General features: G+C 39.4%; 1 protein-coding gene across 2 annotated transcripts in view; it reads left to right on the top strand.

The window, feature by feature from the left end:
- Rpl34 (ribosomal protein L34) overlaps positions 1-27,421 on the top strand; it is a 535,705-nt gene that overhangs the window by 272,495 nt on the left and 235,789 nt on the right. The window contains exon 1 of one of the 2 annotated variants that reach the window (XM_071614481.1): positions 21,005-21,008. The exons of the other annotated variant lie outside the window; for it this stretch is intronic. The gene's annotated coding sequence lies outside the window, so the exon portion shown is untranslated. Of the gene's footprint in view, positions 1-21,004; positions 21,009-27,421 lie in introns of those variants that run through there. 2 annotated transcript variants of the gene reach the window in all.

Here is a 27,421-nt window from a genome sequence, read left to right as displayed (position 1 = left end):
GGGTGACTGTGCCTCACCCCCCCTACCAGGAGACCAACTGCTTATGTCACCGCTGGTATTGATGAAGTTCTCTCCTCCGCCGCTTTCTGCTGACATCAGATCTCTGCCATGTTGGTATCCTATGCGAATGGCAGCATTTCGTTCCCCTTGCCAGGCAACCAAAGCAACGGGTGAGTCCTGACCGGCCCTCAGCAGGACCCGGACCGAGAAGCAGTTTCCGCGGGCTCCTAGCCCCGGGCCAGGGAAGTTCCGGGAGCCGGAACTCGGCTGCTCTGTGCTCTGTGTAAGCTCCTATAAGTGTAAGCTCCAAGAAGCAGTCCCCGCGGGCTCAGTTCCGGGAGCCGAAATTCGGCTGCTTAGTGCTTGGTGTATGCTCTGATAGGCGCAGGGTCCAAGAAGCAGCCTCCGCAGGCTCCGCAGCCCTGGGCCAGGGCGGTTCCGGGACGGTTCCGGGAGCCGGAACTCGGCCGCTCCGTGCTCTGTGTAAGCTCCTATAAGTGTAAGCTCCAAGAAGCAGTCCCCGCGGGCTCAGTTCCGGGAGCCGGAATTCGGTTGCTTAGTGCTTGGTGTATGCTCTGATAGGCGCAGGGTCCAAGAAGCAGCCTCCGCAGGCTCCGCAGCCCTGGGCCAGGGTGGTTCCGGGACAATTTTGAATTTTTATTCTCTATTTTTTAATTAAAATTTTAACACCTATTTAATCTGTCAATGGTACTGAATTTGTAGCAAACAAAAGAGAAAACTCTGGAAATGTAATTTTAAAGAAAACAATTCTACAATTTCTTTTTGTCAGGCAGAGAATAGCACACAAACAAATATGGGCATGTTTTTCCTTTAGTAAAATGTCACCACAAAGAATGGGATTCTCAGGTGTTCCATGACCTGCATATATTTAAAAACCACCTTCTCCTGCCAAATCCTACATTTCAGAGGAATAGTCCTTGAATTTTCATGCGCATGAGAATTACCTAGAAGGCTCATTAAAACAACCTAGGTTGCTAGGTCCCGCCCTCAGAGTTTCTGATACAGTAGTGTTTCATTTCTCACAACTTCCTAGATGATGCTCTTGGTCCAAAGTCCCCACTTTGAGAACCACTGTTTTAGGTTGTATTTTTTTGACATAAAGACACCTTTTATTTTTTTGGTAACTCCTTCCCAAATGTCTTTTGAAAAATGCTGGATAGAAAAGCCACTGGTGCACATACTAACTCACTAAACCTTATAAAACTCTGTGAGGTGTATACTATTATTATCCCTATTTAAAGTGGAGAAAATTTGAATAGTATATGGGAAGAACCAACTCTCAGACCCAGGTACTGTGGCCTCAGACTCTTAACCACACATTATATTGAGTTTTAAGAAAAGGGCTAACTGAAATAGATTCTACCAATCATGTGCTTTTAAGCCAAGCCCAGAAAAATAACTGAGGAGATTTCAAAAGCCTGGTTCAGTGATAGAAGAGAAGCACACATGGGCTCTCTAGGCTTGGATTGCTCCTGTAACACTCCTGGTGTGCCTCATTGTCACGGCTTAAGGCAAAATGGAAGCTCCCTCTTGCAAGGACACAGTAAAGGACTGGAAACAACCTGGAGTGATGACATATATTAAATAAGTACAGGCATATTCACTCAATGGGCTGAACACAGTTGCCAAAGAAAAAGGAGGGGAATTTTTTAGTAATAGGTAAATAACATCAAGATGTATTGTTAAAAAATTTTTAAAGGAAAAAACCACATATATGTTTGCTTACATATGCAGAAAATATCCTGGAAGGACACATAACGATTATTATCAGTAATAGTCCCCATCTAAGAGGAAGGGGACCGGATGGTTAGGAACAAGAACAGGAGACAGGCTTTCCCTTCTTTTTCCTTCTGTGTTTTTTTTTTATTTTTGAAAATTAAATAATTAACATTCAAAGGTTGGTGATAGATTTTCTGTGACTCTCCTTATTTGATGACCTGGGGAAAGTTTTATGCTTTGAGGCTATTATCCATTCACTTTGGACATCTCTAAAGTCCCTCCTACTTTTCTGGCTGGAAGCCCACTACTGTCCAGAGGGCTGCGTGAGCTTGTGAAGTAGAATTAGGATGGTGTGTATTCCATTGATTCTGCAGTTACTTTTGCATTGTATGTAAGTGACCAAATGCAAGCAATTGGGAAGAAATAAAAATGTTTATTTCTCCTAGGAAACAGAGGCTACTTAATAATAAGGGTGTCTTCGATTTATATAGCACTTTATAGTTTATAAAATCCTTTCACATGCATTAGGTCATTTATCCCTCACAACAGCTCTGAGAGGTAGCTATTATAGTCCCCATTTAATAGATGAGGAAACTGAGGCTCAAAGAGCTCCAATAATTGGTCAAAGGTCACAAAGCTATTAAATAGCAGAGCTAAGACTGGTACCTAGCTAGTCTGACTCCAAAGCCTGTGAAAAATTTCCCCTGCCCTTTTTGCAGTTGTAAAAAGAAAGAACACACCTCATATGCTGAAAGAAAGAGAGAGAGAGAGAGAGAGAGAGAGAGAGAGAGAGAGAGAGAGAGAGAAACATCCATGGTGCAATGATTCAAACAACAAAAAATATTAAATATACATATTACCTTCCTGGATTTGTCCATATTCCTGCAACTGTTATCTAAATATATGTAAGATTATGTGTCTTTTTGTTTTTCCTTACTTTGCTATCTTGAAGCATTTTCCAAGTTGCTACATAATTTCATAATTAGCAAAATAATGGGTTTCTATGTTTTCAAGAAGCATACTACAGCAATCTGTTAACCTGAACTCTTTTGATTCATTCATCCATTTAAGAAATAATTAGCAAGCCCCTACTATGTGGCAGGCCCTGTGCTAAAGGTGCCAATGCTGGGCACACAGGGTAATCACACTGTAGTGGCTGCCCGTGGGGAAGCAGTGGGTCAGGGAGTGAGGCAAAGCTGCCCAGGGCAGGGGCACATGCTCAGCTGGTTACAGAAGCCCAAAAAGTACTCGGCACCACTGTCAACACCTTGTATTTACAGTTTATCCTCCTTTTTTTCTTTTAGTTTCTTATATATTCATAAATTCCTATGACTTAAAGTGTTTCCTTTACACAGCAACCAGAAATACATGCATGTACAGCTTCCAACACTGAGGATTTTTATTGAAGAAGAATGTTAATTTTACAGTTGGAAAATGGCATCCCATTATTGTGGCAGTTTGCATGTCTTTGATTACTAGATATTAATATTTTTCCATAGATTTGTTTATTAATTCTATTTTTTGTATGAATGGTCTGTGTTTTGTTCTTTGTCTAATAAACTATTAAGGTATTATTATTTTCTTGTCCATGTGTGGGAGTCTTCATATTATTTACTTATTTTTAGTCTTAATAGGATATATTCTTCCTTCTTTGCTTTTCTTTTTCTTTTTTGTTGTGGTGGTGCTGGGGATGGAACCAAGGGACTTACACATGCTAAGCAGGCTCTCTACCACTGAACCACATCCTTAACCCCATATAATTTATTTTAGTGTCATTTCAACTTCATCCAAAAAATGGACTTAAACTGGCTGTTTTTTTTTATTATAAAAATAATATAGAAATAATGAAATTTCTTTTCTCTGTCCACTAACTCTTTTATTTTCATGTTTATAGTTTAAGCTTTCTTTTAAAAAAAGCTGTCTTTTCATGGAGTGATTTGGTCTCTTTTTCTCCTCAAAATTACAAAGTTTTAATTTCTCCTAATGTTAGATCATCATCAGGCCCTCCTTTGGGCTAATTTTTCTGTTTTTATTTTTTATTCAGTTCTTTTTTTAAGAGAGAGAGAGAAGAGAGACAGACAGAGAGAGAGAGAGATTTAATATTGATTTTTCAGTTTTTGGGGGACACAATATCTTTATTTTATTTTATCTGGTGCTGAGGATCGAACCCAGAGCCCCGCGCATGCACGTTACGGCTTGAGCCATGTCTCCAGCCCTTTTCTTCAGTTCTTAACAGCATTTGAAACTCATTTGAATTTTGTGTAAGGTATGAACTAAAGTTTATCTCTTTACCCCAGTTTCTAACTGGACAGCCCACCATCACTGCTAAGCATATTTAATATTTCCATATCATATATTACATTCTTATGTAAAACAATACGAATTATTTTGAACTGGGCAGCTGTTTGGGTGGCAGAGGCAGGAGGATCAGAAGTTCTAGGCCAACGTGGGTAATTTGGCAAGACTATCTCAAAAATCAAACAACAAGAACGGTTGGAAATGTAGCTCAATGTTAGAGCACTTGCCTAGTATACCTGAAGTCCTGGGTTCAATCCTCAGTGCTGGGGAAAAAAAAAAAAAAAGATATGCATTCTTTTGGTGAAGAATCAGACATTTTTTTGTTGTTGTTGTTGTTATTGCTGTAGTTGGACACAATATCTTTATTTTATTTACTTTTATGTGGTGCTGAGGATTGAACCCAGGGCCTCGCACGTGCTAGGTGAGTGTTCTACTGCTGAGCCACAACCTCAGCCCAAGAATCAGATATTTTTATGTACCTAATTTTTTCCAATTAGAGAAGACATATTTCTTCTTCCAGACTAATAACATTATCTTTCAACGTGTAAGTAATGAGCCTCTCTTGATAAATCTGTTTTTGCATTTGTAGTAGCTATTTGAGAAGAAATTAATTAAATATTATAACTAGTTATTATTGGTACACAGGAGTGTTATAATTTTTGTGCTCATCATCCATGTGGAGAGGTCAAAATCTATGAAAGTAAATTGCTTTTTACTGAATTTCTCTGGCTTTCCTAAATATGCAATCCTATACCCTTTGCAAATCTAGTCAGCTCTCAATACCTGTGGGTTCTGTACACATAGATTCAACCAAATTGGATTGAAAATATTCATGAGAAAAAATTACATATGTACTGAACACATGCAGACTGTTCCTTGTCATTGTTCCCTAAATAACACAACAAATATTTATGTGGTATTTGCATTTTTTAGGTATTATAAGAAATCTAGAGATGATTTAATGTAAATGGGAGAATGTGCATAAGTTATGTGTAAATATAAGGGACTTGAGCATCTGTGGATTCTGATCTCCAGGTGAGTCCTAGAAATATTCCTCACCAATACCAAAGGACAACCATAATTACATTTCAATGTCTTCCTGATAGTGATGTCTGATTAAATAATTTCTTAGATGACACATCAAGGAGGCGATGGAACAAGCACTCGCACAGGGGTCTATTGAAGAGCTGAGTCCACCCTCCAACACACTGTTCCTTCAGGGAGGCTTTGGTGACCTGGGGCACCCTGGGTGCACATCATGGTTCTTGGTGCTCTGCCTTTGCCTATTGATTCTGCTGGGCAAGTCACTTCTCAGGTCTCATGGGATCAAGTTAGAGTTCTAAGAATTTGGCCAACTCTAAAATACTTGGAAATGGAATCATATCGAAAAAGTTATCTGGAGGACATCAATATGGACAGAGTGCCTAGATGAGAGATTGAGAGTAGAGAATTATTATAGAGAGGAAGTATGTGAGGTTGTGAAGAGCAACAGTTATCACTGGGAACAAAAAACTGATGTAAATGTTCCGCATGTTCCCCATGTGCCAGGGCAAAGTACGAACTTCTTGTTTGGGGGGAAACTTGACATAAACCTCCTTAACCTTCTTGTCTGGATGGCTTCATTTAAAAGACTACAAAGGACAAGCATCACTATGGTGTTTTGTTTTGATGCAGTTTATTGTGGCACTTGTTGACTTGCTATTAGAGTCCTGATAAAGAGCTCAAGCAGAGATGATAATGGTGACATGAGATGAGGGATAAATAGGACAGGCTAAAGGGACAAGAGGAAGAGATTTTTAAAAATTATCAACATAACTCTCCTGTGCGCGTATATGAATACACCACAGTGAATCTCCATATCATGTATATCCACCAGACTGGGATCCTAATTAGAATAAGATATAGACCATGTTTATATAAATTATATTAAAATGGACTCTACTGTCACGTATAACTAAAAGAAAAAAAACAAAAAGAAACACACACACACACACACACAAATATGCAAGCACCAGCACATAACATTGTGGTTGAGGCTATACTCTCTGAAGCTGGACTGCTGAGGTTCTTATTCTAGCTTTGCCATTTACAGCTATGCAAACTCTGTTCTTCAGTTTCTCTATTTTTCAAATGACTTGCTCCACATGATAATATGACGTACTGCATAGGACTGTTGAAAAGAGTAAAAAAGTTAAAGAACTTAAAAACCTTTCCTGGCACATAGTAAAAATGGTCAGATTTTATTGCTATCTGTTTTTCCTAAAAAAAAAATTGAGGTACATATTAGTTTAGCCACCTTATCCAAATGTTCCTGATGATTATCCTACCCTAACTTTCTCAGATTGAGTTTTTCTGAGGCAGCTATTGGGATGCCTGGTTAACCTAAAATTCAGGTTACACATTTTACTGTTAGAATTCAAAGAACTGCATGCCTTCAGTTCTTTTAAATTTATGAGGCTTAATTCCAGTTTATGCTTCAACTTGCACATTACATTCTCGACCTGATTTATTGCTACTTGTAATAATACTATTTATAACACTTTTCATCCTTACTTTTCTAAAGTTTTGCATACCTCAATTCATTCCAGTTCACAGGTAAGTGGGTGGTAAGTGGCAGAATCTCTCATTTTTCAAGGAGGAAAAAAAAAACTAAAGGCATTTGGTGAAGTGACACCCAACAAATTAGTGGCAGGATTGTAATATGATGATGGGTTGACTCATGCCTGGGCCTCCTTGCTCTGAAATGGCAGGTGAAGGGCACAAGCTCTGAGTCAGATGGATTTCCACTTAAATCTTCACTACCATTTACATAATGTGGGGTTTGGGGAAAGTTAGTTGAACATGCTCAGTTTCTAGGTGTTCCAACTATGAAGACCATATCTTAGGCCCCCTAGAGAGAAGACAGGGTCCAATCAAAATTGGCAAAAATGTGAGAGCTTTGTATCAAAAGCAATAAGGAAACACAGTATCTAAATGCAAAGAAAACTGACTATTGAATTGAGATTGTTTAATGATAATCTGGGTATTGTTGGGCCTGGAATAGGAATGAGCCTATAGTTTGTAATCTCTTGGATCAAGCTCCAGGGAGGAAAAGTAGACTTTGGGAGCACCAGGCCATATTGTTAGTGATGATGTTGGCTAGAAGACAATTTGTCGTTTGCCAACTAGGGTCACTTTATGGGCTCTCCCCTAAATCCACCTCTAGGTCCCTTCCAGCTCTACTGTGATCAGGACAGTTATCCACTCCTTTAAACATCAACATCCTAGAACTGTAAAGACAACAGCATTAAGATAGAAAGAGATGTACACAGTTGTTAATCGAATCCCTTTATAATTTTGAAGAGCAATTGACTAGTCAAGAGACCCAGATTCTAGTTCTGGTTCTGCTACTAACTAGCTGGTCTTGAACAAATCTCTTAACTTCCTAGGGCCTCAGTTTTTTTTTCTTCTTTAAAATAAGGAACCTGCATTGATCTCTATGACCCTTTCACACCCATAAAGTTAATGAGCTTTGATTTGCCCTGTGAAAAAAACCTGATAAATTTTGTTCATTCTACAAATGTTCTGGACTAGATACAAGGCTGGGCAGTGGGAATACAAAGCCACATGCCTCTACTGTTTCTTAAGGACAGAGTATAAGGAAGGTAACTGTGTACCCACAACAAGAGGGCAAGAGCCCAAGTTCCAGGAGAAGGCTGCTCAGGCGTTTCCTATACTTACGCCACTGGGAAAATTTCTTAACTCTCTGGGCCTCAGTTTTCTCATCTTCAAATTGGGTCCTTCTGATTTGGATGGTGTGCAAATAAAATGAGTTAGTAAACAAACATGAGTCATTAAAACAGTTTCAGGAGCTGGGGTAGTAGCTCAATGGTAGAGCGCTTGTCTCACACATGTAAGGCACTGGTTCCATCCTGAGCACCAAAAAAAAAAAAAAAATTTAGTAAAGTTAAGGTAGTGTGTCTATATATTTAAAAAAATATATTTAAAAGTATTTCAGTGATAAGGATGGTGAAATTTTTAAAGGGAGCTTCATTTTTCTCAGCTCCCTTTAAAAAGGTTTTATAAACTAGACATCTGTGATATATATATATATATATATATATATTTTCTTTTCAGGGGGGGCATTCTGGGGGTTGATCATGCAAGGCAAGCACTCTACCAACTGAGCTATATCCCCAGACCATCTGTGCAATATTTTATTTGAAGAAAAGGTTATACAGCTTATATAAACAATCACAAATGAAGTAGGAAATTTGAATATCAAGGCTTTCCCATAGAATAAGAAAACTATTTTTTTTATTATATTTAAACTCAGGCAGATGGGATCATACCTGGCTATGGTCTGTGTTCTTTTAAAAAAGCACTACAAATGATGGAATTGCCCTCCAAAACAGAGGTAAATAGCCACCACCCCTTGATAATCACTGACTGAAGAGGGCACTGGAAAACATCAATCCAGCTCCTTCATGTATACAGGAAAGGAGGGGGAAGTGACTCACCCAAGGTCACTAAGTTATTAGGGAAGGACCCTGTTCTGGCCACTGGGTTTGATTCTCTATGATTCTGTGATGGAATGCTTGGGATCTGCTGTGATTGAATAATGGGTTTAATTTGCTGTTTTAATCAATAACTATTTTTGAATGTATCTCTGAAACACAAGGGTTTTTCAAAATACCCATAAGACCCTTATCTCAGCTAAAAGAACAGTTAACCACAATTCCTTATTGTCATAATATACCCAGTCAGCGTTCAAATTCTAGATTTTGACTCAGCATTTAGAATTAAGCTGACCATCCTTGTGGGATCTTTGGGGTGTTATGTAAACTTCTTGGCTCTCAGATTCCTCATGTGTGACTTGGGCATGATTCTAACATCATTAGGGCTGTGAAAACCAGATGAAATTTGCAAAGTCCTAGTGCAGTGCAGCATATGTTAAGCTTTTAATAAACCACTGTTGAAATCATAGGGGAAAACCAGTGCCAGGAACATGGTGGATCTTAATATGTCCCAGCCATTATTTTAACAATTATAATGTGATATGAGAAGTGCTGGAATCATAGAAAAGAGATTGATGGTGCCCAAAGGGTTGGGAATCAACACCTCCTAGAGGAGACCTTACCTAAGAAGAGATACAAGGCCAGTCAGGTGGGCAAAGGGCACTTCAGGTAGAGGCAGAACCTAATCATGAGATGGGCATGCCACCACCTCCCAGGTGCCTTTCTAGAAAGGGTATCAAAACACCCCTGGAAGAAATTAGAAGTATGGTGCCATTTAGCTGCATTTTTGCCACATTACTTCTTATGTAAATGGTGAAATATAAATTGGTCTGGCTTCTGTTCTGGGACAGTAATAAATCTTCCCTTTTAATTTGAATATGACAACCAGAAAAAAAATGTTATGTATAAATCCCCACTGTCTTTAAGGAGGGCGGATCTGGATAACTAAAGGATCTTTTGTTTACTAATCACAAACAAATTCCTGTAAAGTATCAAGCATGCAAACTTAAAGAAATTGAGAAAAAGGAGTGATGGGAGGTCTATTACAGAGAAGATGGAGAAGAAAGCTGCATGCTGCAGGCAAAAGAGGGGACCCAGTCTTCTTAATTTATCCCTGCCTTGGACACTCTTGGAGTTAGGAAGCCAATGTATCCTTTCTCGGAATTTTTTTTTTTTGTTTTTTTTTTTTAGTACCAGGGATTGAAACCAGCGATGCTTAACCACTGAACCACACCTCCAGCCCTTTTTAAATATTTTGTTTAGAGAAAGGGTCTTGCTAAGTTGCTTAGGGTCTCAGCAAGTTACTGAGGCTGGCTTTAAACTTGTGATCCTCCTGCCTCAGCCTCCCTAGTCCCTGGGATTACAGACGTGTGTCACCACACCTGGCCCTTCTCAGAATTTTTAAAGACATAAAATATATAGGATAGAAAAGAATCATCAAAAAATTTTAAGACAACAAATAAAATAAATTTTATTTGGGGGGAAGAAGTGATGCATAGGTGGGGCACAGGCAGTGAAACTATTCTGTATGATACTGTAATAGTGGACATATAACATCATACCTTGTTGAAACCCATAAAACATAATATCAAGAGTAAGCCTTTATGTAAACTCTGGACCTTGGATGATAATGGTGTGTCAGGGTTGGTCCATGGATCGTAATTAATATACTACTCTGGTGCAGGATATTGATAGGAGAGGGCCTGTGTGTGCACAGTGGGTGGGGATAGATGGGAACCCTGTAATCTCCACTCAATTTTGCTCTGAACTCCAAACTGCTCTTAATAAAGTCCATTTATTAAAACAAACTATGTGATATAGTAATGAGTGCACTTTTAAATTGACATTTAACAAGATTTAGCAGTAAGTCTAATAACTACCATAATTCAAACTACTGATGACCATAAACGATATTTCAAGATACAACTACTGTGATATGATGAAAATAACCTGATTTCTATTGGTTAAAAGAAAAAAAAAACACAAGTATTGCTAATACTACTGAGTTTTGTTGATTATATTTACCATAAAAGGAAATACTAAATTTCAGTTATAGGTCATTAAAATGAAAAAGTAAATTAGCCAGGTGCAGTGGTGCATGCCTGTAATCTCTTCCTTAGCTCAGGAGGCTAAGGAAGGAGGATTGTGAATTCAAAGCCAGCCTGAGCAATTTAGTGAGGTCCTAAGCAACTCAGCGAGACCCTGTCTCTAAATAAAATTTTTAAAATAAAATGGGCTGAGGATGTGGCCCAGTGGTTTAGCTCCCCTGGACTCAATCCCTGGTACAAAAAAAAAAAATTTTAAAAAAAATGAAGTAAATTTTTTCCATCCAAGCTAAAGCTAAAGATCCACCCTCTCCCTTGAATTTACTCCATGGCTACTTTGGGGAAGAGGGCACAATACGAATCCTTGATTAAGAATACCTTGTCTAGACCCTAGAATACAACCAGTCCGATTCTTCCATCTCAAGACTGTGTGGCTGTTTCATTATTGTCTTCCTCTAAGGTTTCCCACTTGATATGGGTTGTTTTTCTTTCTTCTTTTTTTTTTTTTTTGGTCAAGTCAGTGTTTCCTAGAGCCAGCTGACCCTGCTTGTTCTCAGTGTCCTTTGATATTCAGGAAAAGCAGAGCTGCCCAGGACATCAACTGAATCAAAGTCCTAAGAAGTCAAGGTGAATGAGAAGATGGAGAGAGATCCACTTATGACTCTTCAAACCTTTTGTGGTGGGTGCTGCAGAGATGACTCTATTAGTTACCAGTGACAGTTTGTCTTGTATTCATGTAAAAGACAGTTTGTCTTTTAAACTTCAAAGGACGTGCCGTTTTTATTAGCTAATGACATCTCAGTTCTTGAGTTGATTAGAATAGGATTACTTTCTTTTAAAAGTCTGTGATGAATGTCGCTCCACTATTTCTGAGATCTTACTGAGGTAAATAAAAGACAATTTAACCATCGTTTTCCCAGAGGCTCTCTACTATTCAAATAAGAGTGCTCTTCAGGCTAGTGATGGCAATTAACTGAATGGATAAAAGAATCCATTTCTTCCTCCCTGATCCCACAATCCTTATATCTCAGTCTGTTTTCTGTTGCTCTAACAAAATGCCTGAGACTGTGTACTTTATAAATAAAAGAGGTTTATTTAATTCACAGTTTTTAAAAATTATTTTTTAATTGTAGATGGACACAATGCCTTTATTTAATTTATTTATTTTTATGGGGTGCTGAGGATTGAATCCAGTGTCTCAACTCAGTGCTAGGTAAGCACTCGACTACTGAGCTACAACCCCAGTCCTAACTCACAGTTTTGGAGGCTGAAAGTCCAAGATCAGGCGGCCCCATGTATTCAGCATCTGGTAAGGCCCCCTTGGCTGCATCACAACATGGTGGAGAAGCATAAGGAGAACCATCTAGGTGTAGAAGGTGCCTGAGCTTGCAGTGGTCTAACTTTGTAACAACCTTCTCTCTCCAGATCTCACTCTGTGAGACCAGCATTGATCCCTTCAGGGGTGGTGTCCCTATGACTTGATCATCTTGCACTAGGCCTCACCTCTTAAAGTCTCTACCACCTCCCCATCACCACACTGGGGACCAAGCTTCAAGCATGTGAAGTTTGGAGGTCACATTGAAACCATATTCCATCCTAGCACCTTCTTAAGACAATATTTCTGGCCATTAGTAATTTAAGAAGTAGTTTTTTTTAAAACATAAAATATATTTGCTTCAACTTTGCTGAATAGAGCCTAGTTTTCTTGGTATAGCATTAAAGGCTTCTGGAAATTCATCCGAGCCCATCTTTCTACCTTCATGGTATGTACTTCAAAGCTGAAATCCATGCTCTACCTTTTCCTAAACAACCTGATCCTCCATGTCCTGTTCATATTGCTCAGGCCGTCCCCTTTGCCTTGTCCTTGTTCTAGGCCATTCCATGTACCCTAAACACACGTTTCCCACCTGTCAGCCCTTCTTGCAGCCTTTCCAAGTGACATTTGCTGCTCTCTCCCATTTGCTTTGTTTATATATTTCCTATCACTCTTGTCTCACATTGCCTTGGGCTGTAGTTAGCTACATGCCTCTGTATTCCGAGAGAGGCTGTAAGCCTATGAGGAACAGGGACCCCACTTTCCTATTTCACCCTAACACCTTGTTCAGTGCCACACACACAGAAGGCATTCAGAATCTGTGTGAAGAAGAATGGGTTCTCCTGCATCGCTCACCTCTGAATTTCCCCATGAACTATGCCTGTAGTTCACAAAGACTACAGAAGCTCACCTCTGTATAAGAGTTCACCACATTACTATATGCAGGAAAGACCTTCACAAGCCACCCATTCTCATCCAATCCAGTCAAACCTTCCTAGACGCCCCATAAACCAGTCACACCGGGCCATGGGAGGCTCCCCAACCTAATACACTGTTGTTGTATTTCTACATCTTTGTTTTCCTGGACCTTCCACCTGGCATGTCTTCGTCCTTATCTAGCCTGCAAACTCCTAACCATTCTTCAAGACTCTGATAAAACATGCCCTGAACTTCATAGGCTTTCCTTCTCATCCCACCAAGATAGAACAATCGTACCACTGAGCCACAACCCAGCCCCCCTCATTTATTTTTCTATCAGCACTGAAAACAATGTCAGGTGCTCGAAAACTAGTTGTTGAAATTGAACCACTTGCTCCCAGCTTCCTGTTCATGGCGCAGACTGACTGGTCAACAGCTCAGGCTCAGAGGTCAGTCTCGCTGAAGCAGAGATCCTTCAGTGAGGGAGCAGCACGTGAGTGGGACTGAGGGGGCTGGTGCCCCCCAAGTCTTATTTCCTCTGTGAGTAATGCTTCAACTGCATGAAACGATGGAGACAGGAGGAAGGGAGGGAGGGAGGGAAAAAAGAAAGGAAGAAGGGGATCAGGGAGGGGGGAGCAAGGAAGGAAAAAAGAAGGGAGAGAGGAAGGATGGGGGACTTAGGAGGGGTAAGAAGCGCCCAACTGTTTAAGCCTATAATCTGAGCACAGTTCAAGATATATTCCCCTTCTGTTCCAGCCTAATGCCAGAATGTCATAGACCAAGCTCATAATTTGGTTTATGGCTGATCTTTATGGTAATAAAAAAAAATCTAGAAAAAAGCTGCCTGGCACCATTTGCTGAAGACGTTTTTAAATACCGTCAAATGATTCATAATTATAAAGGGTAAGCGCGCCGTGTTTGCTCTGTAGTGGTTACGCGGAGACTCATTAAGTACTTTCTGCATCCAAGAGTCCTGTATTATGTAAACAAGACCTCTGAGGAAGATATAGATGGGTAATAAAGATGAAAGGAAGAGAAGTATATTAACGTGAGGACAAATTAATAACGGCCTCTCCATCCTGCAACAGGAAAAGTCAGTTGCTGTGCAGTAATTGAACTTTTCAATGCAACCAGAGAACAAAAATCCAGACAAAGCAAAAGACAGAATCAGACGAGGGATCCCGGGTCAGACTTTACGAAGACACCCTGCCCCTTGGAAAACTTCCCTGCTCGCCAGGTCTCTCATGGGTGGCTTGCGAGACTTCCACTGGACCACAAATGGAATCTCCTGTCATGCTTTTTAGTGGTCACTGGGGCACCAAAAAGCTAAGTAAAGGGACCAGAAGAAGAAGGATGAGGACAGTAGTAGAACTCAGGTGCTCAGAGGGCAGGAAATTTACAGAGAAAGGAAGACAGGATCAGCAGAATTAATATTTTGTTTCTCTTCACATAAAATAGGAGTCTGCTGGGCATGGTGTCGCAGGCCTGTAATCCCAGCCGCTGGGGAGGCTGAGGCAGGAGGATTGTGAGTTCAAAGCCAGCCTCCACAAAAGCGAAGCACTAAGCAATGCAGTGAGACCCTGTGTCTAAATAAAATACAAAATAGGGCTGAGGATGTGGCTCAGTGGTTGAGTGCCCCTGAATTCAACCCACAGTACACCCCACCTTCCCCACCACCAAAAATAAAACATCAGGAGCCTGTGTATTGTGCAGATTTGGTGGAATTGAACGTAGTAAGGCTGAGTGAACACTGGTGGCCAGGCTTCTGTCAACAATTGACTGTCTGAATTCCTAGACAAGGAAGCCAGCTGACCTGAGTTTATAACTGACCAAGGTCTATACAGGTCAATATGCAAAGTGGAACAGAAAACAAATACCTGTGGGATCACCAGACCTTTCTCCTGGCCCAAGCCTACTGGTCAAAGTCAGCAAGAGGGCAGCTCCCTAGGTCCCACTCCATGTCACCAAATTCCAGAAGGTGTTCCCCACTCCAAAGATGGCCTGTTCTAGTTCATCTGGGGGTATTCCTTGAGGAAAGGCATAGGGGCTGTCTTGCTGCCTTCTTATTCCACAAAAACTCTTTAAGATTCATAACTTGCAAGGAGTTGCCCTGACCTGGCTGGAGTTGCATGAGGTAAACCAAACACCAAGGGCCCAACACTCAGGGAGGCTCTTCGTCTCAGGTGCCAGTTTACCCTCACTCAGTCTGATGGCTCTTCTCTTTATCTCAACTAAACGTCTCTTTCTTTACATTAAGAATCTTACCACCAGAAACCTTGTATGGTATTTTTAAATGCTTGGTGAAGGGCCCATTTTGTTTACTTGTGTACCTAGAGAAGGCCTAATGCAAAGGCCCTTGTCAGGGGCATCCTGATGCACCCAGAACCAAAATGAACCCAGAGACAGGAAGAGGAGAGGGCTGAAGTCTTTTTCCCTTCTCCTGCCCTTCTGTTCCAGGGTTGATCCTGAGAGCACTTTCTGATAAGCAACTTTCATGCTACTCTCACCTCTGAATCTGTCTGCCAGTGACCCCTGTCTGCAGCGCCACCCATCATTCTTTTCTCCCCTGCCCTACCTTGTTCTTCCTCAAATGATATGATGCATCTGCACATCTTCCCTATTTATTTGCTTATTGGCTCTGTAGCCCACCATGTGTGGGGAATTTGTGCCATTCATTGTTCCATCCCTGCAGTGCTCAGAGTCACACCTGGCACAGAAAAGAAGCCTCAGAATTATTTGTTGAATGAATGCATGAATGGATGCATCAGCAAATGCCACTGGGAAGTAGATATAATTGTTGTTGACATTTACAGTTGAGGAAAACCAAGACTCTGACAGGTTAAGTTACTTGCCCAAGCTCAAACAACTAATGATCGTAAGTTGCATTCAAAGACCTATTAGTGGACTATTTCAACAGGATTTAAACAGGAAGACCTGTGCATAAAGTGCTAAGGAAATTAGAATCAAGCCCAATAAAAAAGACACACAGGTATGGCAGAGAATTAAGAGAAATGGGACAAAATGGTGTTCCTGCCTCAATACTTGGAAAGAATCAGGATGTGAAACGCATTTTTTTTTAATTAAGAAAGCAAAAAGAAGCATTCCATCACCCCTGGATTCACGAGAACAATTAATCCACCCCTTTATCCAAATCCAAAGCCATCTGAAATTAGGCGTGTTTCCATTAAACTTTCTTTTTTTTTTTTCCTCTACAAATAGCCATCAGTTCCTGGGAACACCATTGTTAATAAATATAACAATAAGCCATCAGTTACTAGGAGCATCATTTAGCTAAAATTTGGACCAATATGGATTAATAATCAAATTTGCTAGGCTCATTGCCTGTATTCATGGCGATTCTGACGTGGAGGGTATATGGTGGGAATGAGAAAGGAGAATATTCCCTTGTCACACTCAGTGAAAATTCCAGTGACAGCAACTGACGGATAAGTCTGTGAAAAAGACTTCCTTGATGAAGCCTCTGCAATTTTCATTATAAAATTCTACCCTTAGACAAGTGAGCAGTTTCTTAGAAAAGTTGTCATCTCTTTGTCTTAATTTTTTTTCTTGTAAATAGAAAAGATTTTTGTTTTAAAAAAGAAAATGACCTGAGTCTCTGCCACAGAGAGAAGCAGTAGAAAGTTACCCTATTTTTCTGGAAGCAAAACAAAGAACATTAGGGACCTGAGGGAATATGGTGGAAGGGGTGGGGGTGGGGAGGTGGGAGTTAAAAGAAAGTGGAGTGTCCTGCAGCCAAGGGAGTCTTGACTCTCTCCCCCCACCACCGACCAACAAGTAGCAGTCACTTTGACCTTGTGGCGGATATTTCAAAGATCACAAGTAAAAAATTTACAATAAAAGAATGTGGAGACATAGAGGGAAATCAAAGAAGCGTGCATGACTTTCGGTGGCTTGCAAAAGAAAAAGATAAAGGAAGCAAAGAGAAAATATGAGCTACACCAGAGAGTTAGAAAAAAAAATAATGCTTTTACAAATCTTTCAAAGGGAATGAAACCACCAAAGGGAAGTATACCACTACATAAAGGAGGCAAAGATGAGATGAAAACCCAAACTTTAAAAATGCTTAGCCAACCGCACTGCAAGCTGGGAGCTCTCAGGCTCATTAGAAACGTCTAACAGTATATTTTTGCCCTAATTATTGAGATATCAAGGTTGACCATCAGGGAATTGGATTTGATGTGATTAAATTTTGCTCATTCATTGTCTCCCCTCATCAAAGTCTAGTTCAGATGATGAGCTTCAGAAGGTGATTTTTAGATTGGGGACATTGGGGATCTGAGCCTTGAAGGCACAGACAAAGGGCATCTAGCTTTGTTCGAGGTCCTTCCAGAGGCTACCTTCCCCCAGCCTACCTCCTACTTTCAGCCTTCTCCCTCATACCTACAAGACCCCCCAGCCCCCACCATGCACACACGTCCCCACACAGTATTGTCCTGCGCTTCATCATTATCTTTCCATTTCACAGTGATTTATGGAATGCCTGCTAGGTGCCTGGCACTGTGCAGGCCTTGAATTTACGAAAGTGAACCAAAGACTCAGAGCCCCAGCTTAACCTGGAGTCACATGGAAATACAGACGTTAAGCAGATGATTGTACAAAGATTTAATTACCAATTCTGGTAAATGCAAAAGGAGCACTGGGAGAATTAATCATGTAGGGCTCATTCTAGCTTGGTGGGTTATGGAATTAGGGAATTAAGGTCTGAACAAGCAGGAGTCACCAGATTTGGGGAATGGGGCTTGGGAGGGGTATATTGAGGAAACAGCCTTGGTCAAGGCCCTGCGGCCAGCGGGAAAGTGGCACATTTAAGAACTATGAGATGGCCAGAATGTAGACTGCAAGACGGGAAGTGCACAATGTGAGGCCAGAGAGGTGAACTGAGGCCCAACAAAGAGGGATTTTGCAGGGCATTTAAAAGAATTTTATCTACTCCAAAAATAGTCAAGAAGAACTCTAAAGGGTGAGGGTGGAGGGTATTGGACATACCAGATATTTTAAATTTACTGTTAAGTGGAGCCAGGACCAAGTATATAATTTGAGGGACTCAAAGCAAAATAAAAAGGCGGGGTCTCTTGTTTAAAATATATTAAGAATTTCAAGGCTGCAATTTCAACCAAGTATGAGGTCCTCCTGAGCCAATCTTTCTAAGAACCTCTGAGGGCAGCAGTTGATGGCAAAGACTGCTGTGAAAATTACTTGAATTGATTCACATGAACTGCTCAGAATGTGCCTCCAACGTAGTGCTCAATGACATTGTTATCATCCTCGTCATCATCATCATCATCATCATCTCATTCTCTTTTTGACAGTGTCTTGGGTTGCTTTGCATCTACCACAAGCCCTGGTATGTCAGGCGCTCTGTATTGTTTGTGGAACTACACGTGTAAGGTCCTTGCTCTCTCCCTGTTGTGTGGGTCTTGTTACAGTGTGCAGAAAACTCAAAACCTCGGTCTGTACCATTACTGCCGTTTCAGTGGTTAATAAGCTCTTGAGGGATGAAGAACCACATGGATTTTAACAGATCTTTTCTGGGGCCCAGTAGCTGGGTTGTGCCCAGACTGCGATAATGGTCTACCACAAACTTGCCCCTATTTCTATACAGAGCCACCATCATCTCTGTATAATGTAAAGTTGGGATAATGACCTCCTATGCCTTCAAAAGAATTCTTTTAAGATTCTATCATAGTCTGATTTTGGGGATGTGAGATGGGGCCCTCTCATGTTCCTTTCCATTAAAAATGTATTGGGGGGCTGAGGATGTAGCTCAGTGGCAGAGCACTTGCCTAGCAAGTAGGAGGCCCTAGAGTTGATTCCCAGCACACACATACACAAAAGTGTTTGAACATTTACAAATTTATCTTTATCACATATTGTCTCTGACTTGTACTCAGAAAATATGCTCAAGCTGAAAGTTTCTGCACAAAGAGTGAAAACAACAACTTCTTTGAGAATAATTAAATATAATACAGTATATACATTTGAGTAGAAGGTGGCCCCCAATACAAAGTAATCCCTTTTTTGGCAATTTAGGATATATAAAGTTTTAAGTAAATTTTTATTTTTGCTGATTTGAATATATAAACTTTAGGGGTTAAAAATAAAATAAGCAATAGCTGATTTAAATTTATTAATTTGGTACTCATACATACTTAAAATTATATGATTAAAATATTAATTTGGAAATACTACTTTGTACCACTACTGCATCTCATGAAACAATTTTACACAGATTTGTGGGCAACTTTGATGTTTGTATTTTTTTCTTCATAGAGACTTTTTAAAAAATTTGCTGAATATAATTTTCAGAGCATATTATCTCTCAAATTTTAAATTCAGGGTTGATGGCTATTGTTTCACTATCTGTGTGTGCATGTTAGTTTACTTATCAACAGGGTTTTGTTTTGTTTTGTTTTTGTACCTAGGTACTTAACTATTGAGCCACATCCAGGCCTCTATATTTTTTATTTTGAGATAAGCCCTCACTAAGTTGTTTAGGTCCTCAATACATTGCTGAGACTGGCCTCTAAATTGCAATCTTCCTGCCTCAGCCTCCTGGGTTGCTGGGATTAACAGGTATGAGTCACAACACCTGGCTATTAACAATGTTTTTACAATCTTTTTGAACATGTATACTTTTGATTCTGTAAAGTAACAATTTATAGTATGCTTTGAAAATCTTGTTCAAAATATAACTGGCCACCTCACACTCATTAAGATGGTGGCAATCAAAAAACAAAAAAGTCAGGCACAGTCTTGTATGCCAGAGACTTAGGAGGCTAAGGCAGGAGGATGGCAAATTTGAGGCCAGTCTCCACAATTTAGCAAGACCCTATCTCAAAATAAAAATGAAGAAAGCACTGAGGATGTATCTCAGTGGCAGAGCACTCATAGGTTAAATCCCTAGTATCATAAATTAATTAAAAATAAACAAAATAATTATTAAAAATAAATAAAACCAGGGCTGGTGTTGTGGCTCAGTGGTAGATTGCTTGCCTCAAAAGTGTGAGGCACTGGGTTCGATTCTCAGTACCACATATAAATAAAAAATAAAAGTCTATCAATAATTAAAATAAATAAATAAAAATTTTAAAATAAACAAAACAAATAACTAGAAAATAATGTGTTGGTAAATATGTAGAGAATTTGGAAGCCTTATACACTATTAGTGGAAATGTAAGTAGTGCAACCTCAGAAATAATTATGAAATCTGTGTTTAATTATTTTTATTTTTATTTTTTTAACTGAAAAATTATAGTTATTCCTTTCAAAAAGCACACATAGTATTAGCATATGATCCAGAAACTCCACCTCTTCCCAAAAGAGCAGAAAACAGGCTTTTAAAGAGATATTTCTACAAGTATGTTTGTACAGCATTATTCAAAAGGTGGACACAACCCAGGTGTCCATGGATGGATGAATGGATAAACAGAATGTGGTCTACACATTCTGGAATATTGTTAAGCCTTCAATGGGAAATCCCAACACATGTTATAATGCATGAACCTGGAGAGCATTATGCTCAGTGAAATAAGCCAGTCACGAAAAGATAGATACTGTCTGCATCCGTTTACATGGAGTACCTAAATTCACAGAGAAACAAAGTGATGGCTTACAGCAGCTTGGAGGAGGGGCAGTTGTTATTTAATGAGTCTAGAGTATCAGTTCTACAAAAGGAAAGGAGTTCTGGAAATGGATAGAAGTGATGGTTGCCCATCAAAATGAATGTTCTTGACTCTACCAAACCACTCAGAAATGGTTAAGATGGCAAATTTTATGTTTTCCATATCTCACCACAATTACAATAAATAGACAAAAATGAAATGAAATCCCAAGCATTTAAGATTATGGGGTATGGGTTTAACTCCTCTGAATCAAATGACTAAATCCGTTAGTCTGTGTGGGGTTTTTTTTGGTATGTTTGTTTGTTTGTTTACTAATTCTTGCAGGTAAACGCAAAAAGCCCCCAAAGCAGGCATTGTTTGAGCTTACTTCAGATTAATGTATCCCCCAAATATTTTATTGTTAAAAATAAACAACTCCCTATACTATCAGATAATTTGTAATGATTTAAACTCTCTCTTCATGGAAGAATGATTTTTTTGAACTAATATAATCATTTTTTTCACATTATAATTGGATCTCTAAAAAAAGAAGAAAAGAATTGAATCTGTTTAGTCTGTAGAAAAATGTATAGTTGAACCATGTTAAATCACCTGTACTCAGTTGATTTTTGACCTATAAAAAGGTCAAATTCATATATTCAACCTAATTCACTGATTTTTATAACATCATAAATTAGAAAATTTCATTTTTATGGTAATAAATCTTGGCTATTTACGCAACAGTTCAAAATTTACTTTTTCCCTTCTTTTAAGTTTGTTTTAATTGGTACTTTATAATTATACATAATAGTGGGGTTCATCATGACATATTCGTACATGCAAATAACATAATTTGGCCAGTTTCATTCTCCGGGACCACCCTGTCTCTCCCCTCCTCCCTCTCCTTGGTCCCCTTCCTCTACTCTACTGGTGCCCCTTCTACCAAATTTAAATTTGTATGACCAGTTGCTTCTGATTAAATGCAGCGTGTATTTCCAAAGTCTCCTTGCTAGTACCTAAGGAAGCAACTGAAGAGCAAGTTCTATTAATTCTTTCAAAATAAAAAGAAATTTTAACAGTAAATCTGATGGAAAGCATTTCATATAGATCAAGAAGTACTTTTGATCAGTTTTTAGATAAAGTGAAATGAAGATTAGATTTATTGCTTTGCATGTTCATTCTTTGAAAAGGGCTCCAGTCTGAGGATTCAGAGCCAGCGCTTTCCCCTTGGCCTGTAGCTCAAGAATGTCAAGCTCACAGAACCGGCTGCAAAACACCAAGCCCATATAAGCTGCTCTTTTGATGGATAGATCAGTTCCACTGATGCATAATTCCCTCCACTTTGAGTTAATTCATTTTCTTTTTCATATTTTTCTGAGCTTTTTATGGATGGAAAAAGAAAAATTAAGCCTATAGAAAAATTGAAAGCATAGTATATTACTAAGACTCACTAATTATTAGCATTTATTATATTGCCCTCTTCTCTCTCCATATATTCACAGACATTTCTGTATGTGTGCATATATTCTATGTATGTTTATATGTACATGTATATAAACACTTATCTTTATATTTATGAACATTTCATTATTTTCTGATCACTTTAAAGTAAATTACACATACCACATTTAATCCCATTCCATTTTTAGCATACATCCCCCAAAAGAAAAGACATTGTCCTATATAACCAAAATACCATTATCACAATTCATAAAATAAGTCATGATAACATCGTCTGATAGATAAATCATATTCAAGTTTACCCAATTAAAATATTCTCTGTGGCTCTCTTAAAAAAAAAAAAAACTAAAAAATCCTCTTAAATATCATTCACGGCCTTAAGTTGTCCTGCCTCTTTCGCCTATGATAAATTATTCTCCCACCTTTGAATTTTTGTTCCTTAATGACAATGACATTGCAAGAGTGCAGGCTAGCACTGGCTAATCCTGTGATAGGCCCAGGTGAAACTTTGGAAGAAGGCCCTACATGTGAGACCCACTCCCTCTGCATCGCACTAGGAGCCTCTTAACATTAAGCTCTATCACTTGTTTAAGGAGTTTTAATTTTTGAAAGCGATTCCGTCCTTTTCTATAAAATCTGTGGAGTCTGCACCCTCTGACTGTGTAGAAATCTTCTGTCCTTAACATCTAGGTAGCTTGTATGGCAAAAGTTAGCTTGTGCCAAACAGGCTAGTTTTATTTGCTTTTTAACTGATGACTGTAGTAATGTGTGGCTCTCAAAAGCATTAAAGGTTGCTTAAAGAAATTGAAATGTTTCTCCAAACTGCCTGAGAGACCAAAAGAATTCTTGGAGATCTCTCAGTGTCTGAAGGCTTCTCTCTCAGATTCCTATTAAGACCCTTTCATTCTATTCCCCTCTAAGTGGCTTTAGTTTCAACTCATTCTGTAAAGAATAGATAAATAGAAGAGGGGACTTGTAGAAAAAAATATTTAAACTCAGGATTCTCTCTCTCTTTTTTTACTGTAGGTTTTAGTTGGTGACTATGTTGTGTCATTAACAGAATTTTCTGTCTCCTTCCTAAGAACTTTGTCAAAATAACTTTCTTGCCAATATAAGCCCCTGGAGCAATCCACCATCCATTGCTGTGTGCTCTGGGGAACAGCTGACCTTGGTTAGAAATTAATTTATTATTTCCTGTTTCCTTTACATCTCCCACTTCCCTCCCCACCTCCTTGCTCTTATAATGACACATAAAGTTAATGAGCACTGGTAATTAAGAGGGCCATTTTAGAACAAGTGAGTTGGGTATTGAATGCCCTTGACCTAAACTTTGCTTGGAAAAAGAATAGCTGAATAATTAGAAAATAGAACTCCAACTCAGAAGCCAGAGTGTGTTTTCTGCCAGTTATTTGTGGGAATTTGGCTGGATCCTGTTATTTTGTTCATCTATTAAACAGAACTTATAAAAACTACATATTAAGAATTTTGGGGGTCCCCAAATGAAAGCTACAATATCGTGGCAATCTAACTTTTAATTTTAGAAGAACTAAGCAGATTGAATATTTTTACTAATTAAAAAATCCAATATATTCTCTTTACTCACTTTAAAGATGTTACCAACTAAATCAATAAAGGTTATGATTTAAGTCTTTTCAATTAAATAGCTTACAATAATAATGGGAAACTAAAAGTATTTTATTTCTATTTCTTGTATATCCAATGTTAGCCTCACAAAATGTTTAAGTTAAAAAGTATCCTCTTACCAAGTAATTAATTGAAGGAATATTAGAACATGTAGGCACACAAGAAGAAAAACACATCAGCTGCTATGTCAACCTAAGTTCATCAACTGTGACAAATGTATTCCTCTGGTGGGGGATGTTGGTCATGGGGGAGGTCATGCATGCATTGAGGTGGGGAGGATATGGGAAATCACTGTACTTTCTGCTCTTCCCAAAGGGATCATGTATACAAATCCTTTTATATCCATTTAAAAAAAATTATTAGTCTATTTTGAATATCTTTCTGGTTTAACCAAAGTACTTGTAGCAGATGCTATGATGTACTGCCCAGATCCTTCTTCAGAACTAGGAGATTTATTTACCCAGCTGTCTGCTCTTGGCAGACAAACCTCCATCTTTAGCTCCCCTCAGAACTGTTGGGAAAAGGTGCATATTTGCCTTGCCCAAGGGCAAACCCATATCCATCATTTGCTGGCTTCTAAAGAGTGGAAATGCAGGGATGCCAAGGCCATGTCCCTTGCTCTGACTTCAGACAATTCTTCAGGGCTACTCCAGCTTCAGAGCTCCCTATTGTTTCACAGCCCTGCTTCTCCACACTGCCCAGTCCAGTCTAACTATTACTTTCCTTCCAGAGACTTGGTCTCCAGAATATTCCCTTATCAACCACTTGTAAGCTAATCTCTCTCTCTCTCTCTCTCTCTCTCTCTCTCTCTCTCTCTCTCTCAATTGCTCTTTGAGGAACCCAAGCTCTAATAATTGGAATTGTGAGTGATTTGAAAAAGCAGATGTTAATATAGAAGCTGCAAATGGATTCACTTGCGCACCGTTTGATTGCAAGGACCCTCTCTGTAGTGATGGGTGGAGCACAGGCAAACTCCTGGCTGAAGGAAGCAGAGCATTGTTAAGCTTTTGCTGAAGGGTGAGGGGGAGTGGAATACTAGTGGAAGAAAACACACAGCTACTGAGACATATCAGCTGTTTAAAAGTACCGGAGAAATAACACAAGGCCAGAGGAATAGGATAGTTATTGCTAAGCTCAATTGACATTTGCAGGGAGGGAGATAATAAAAGACTGAAAATGATTATTTGACAATTAAATGCTAAGAGTGATAGCCAGAGGGCTTCCTTGATAATGTATAAAGATTTCTTGTCATCTATGGCCAGAGGCCAGTATTTCATCATAAAAATACAGAGCTACAAAAAAGGTTTGATTTTCCACCTAAGCAGACAGGCTAGGAAAGGCTGGGACCTTGATGCACAAGTTATGGACCTCTGTGTTAGTAAACCCCAAAGCCTTGGCTATCAGATTCCTCTGGACCCTTTGAACTAGTAGAAGTGGTGCACTATTCAAAGGGGACATAGTCCTCCTGCTTAAAGGTGCTGCAGAGGCCTCTTTCCTGCAAGAAAGCATGTTCCTTCCTTCAGATCCACACCACTTCCTCAACACCAGGACAACTAGGGCTAAGTCACAACAGAATCTGGAAAGGAACACGGTGGATCTTATAAGGAAGGAAAAGGACTGGACCTCAAGAGGTATAAGATGTATCTAACTTGTCCCAGCAGAAGATGGGGGGAATACACAAGAAAATGCCTTCTGAGAATGCTGGGTTGTTTAGGGGCTGGATGGACAAATTAAACATAAAATTGGATAAGAGCCAAGTTTATTTTTTAAAAATATTTCTAGTTATAGGTGGACACAATACCTTTATTTTATTTGTTTATTTTTCATGTGGTGCTGAGGATCAAACCCAGTGCCTCACATGTGCTAGGCAAGCACTGTACCACTGAGCCACAACAACAGCCCCCATAACCAAATTTATTGATGTGGGAGTATTTCCTGTGATATAGGATTTAACACTCTGAAAAGGACATTGATTGAACAATGGTGCAAATATGCTATTAGGAGCCTCCTAGAATCCTGGTGAAAGATGGCCCACACTGAGTGAGACAAATGGCAGATGGTAGAAGGAGAGATAAAGATTCCGAGAAGTGAGCATGTTACCATGTATCTACTGCATAAGGCTGCAAAATCCTCTAGATGACTATATTCTATGGAAAGGTCAAGAAGATTCATTTACCAAAGCAATAAGGAGTGTGTGGGTAGGGGATCACCATGACCACCAAGAAGTTAATTGATGGCTCTCCCCTCTTGGTGAGGGCTCATGGTAGAGAACATTAAACTGACCTTACCAATAGCAATGAAGATAATAGAATATCAAAAATTAGAAGTTAAGTGGTAGCAGCTGACCATCAGAAGCCACCTGAATACCATTATTGTGTTGAATAAGGCCAAAGTGCAGTTCTGGGCCTACTCCACAGAAAGTTATGTACTTGGTTAGTAGAACATAGCAATCCTAGGGGAAGAATTTATGGGCAGTCAATGAGGGTGCTATTCTACCTATTCCATCAAACAAAATCAAAGGTGAATAATTAGGACCCCAAGGGAAGTCACCTTAATAAAAACGTTACACTCTCTTGCTTATTGTCAGGCCCAGAAAAATTTTTATATTTTCAGAAATCCCTGATTAAAGGAACTACTATCCACAGGATTCAGGATTTTACAATACCATGACAAGTATACATGGTAATTGTTCCCCAGTTGTTCCCCAAAGAGACCAATGGCCATTTACTTGGGCAACCATATGCTATTGGAAAGAGGAATACCCAAACACAGTTTTGAAGTTAACATTGACACCTGGAGACCTGAAGTGTCATCATGTGAGCCAAGTAAATAGAATCCTGGCCAAGGTCTGGCTCACAGCTGGTTCACTGGCTTCACAAACCCATCCAGGGGTCAGTTCCCTCTCCCCAAATGTGTAATGTGAACAGATATGCTTTGCTTTTGGCACAATCTCCATATTATCCACTCTCCTTTGGAATAAAAATTGTCATAGTGGAAAGACCAAGTGGAAGCTCTACAACATGCAACTCACTCCCCACTCACAGCTAAAATAATAAATCAGAATTAATATCACATGCTAAACACCCTTAAAGAGTAAAGAATGCTGAGGTTATGGACCCCATTTAATTCACAAATCTGGCTCCTAGTAGCTACCATTGCAGCTGCTATGTGACATGTGGTATTTTTGCCACAGCAGACTAATAAGACCTCAGATCCATGATATGTAACCATTGATCTCTCTATCAGGAGAAAGGATCAAAAACAGTTCACATTCATTTGGAACAGATTACAGATTCCAATTATGACCCTGCCCTAGGACTATATTAATTCTAGCGTTTTCATATCATATATATGAAGAGTATTAAATGGCTGGACACTCTACTATACATCACACGGGTATACTGGCATGATCTAATCAGATCAATGATCAAGAAGTGCCTAATTTGTTGGTGAGAAACCTCCCCTCCAGAGGGTGAGAGATAACAAAGATTCAGAGACATTTACATTACTGAATTTTTTGAGGATCCAGTGGTATGTGCCTGGGGAAATACCTTAATCCCAAAAAAAGGATAAGTTTGTACCTGTACCCTCCCACCACACACACACACACACACACACACACACACACACACACACAAGCATAACACCTGTTTGGGTTCTGGAAGTAGAATTTATACACTGAAAGTACTGTTCTGATTCATCTATCTAATTCTGTGACACAAAAAGCCACTGGCTTTGAGTAGAAATCAAGAAAAGCATTCTGTATCAGGTCCAACATGCAATGCAAAAAGCTTTGCCTTTTGGCCACATGATCCAGCAAATCCCATGGTATTAGTGATGTCATGGTGGAAAAGAACACCATGTGAAATTTCTAACAGGTCC

This window comes from Marmota flaviventris, chromosome 7 (genome assembly GCF_047511675.1).
Source record: "Marmota flaviventris isolate mMarFla1 chromosome 7, mMarFla1.hap1, whole genome shotgun sequence".
NCBI classification, from domain to species: Eukaryota; Metazoa; Chordata; class Mammalia; order Rodentia; family Sciuridae; genus Marmota; species Marmota flaviventris.
Note: the sequence above shows the minus strand (reverse complement) of the source record. Positions and strands in the feature narration are given on the sequence as shown.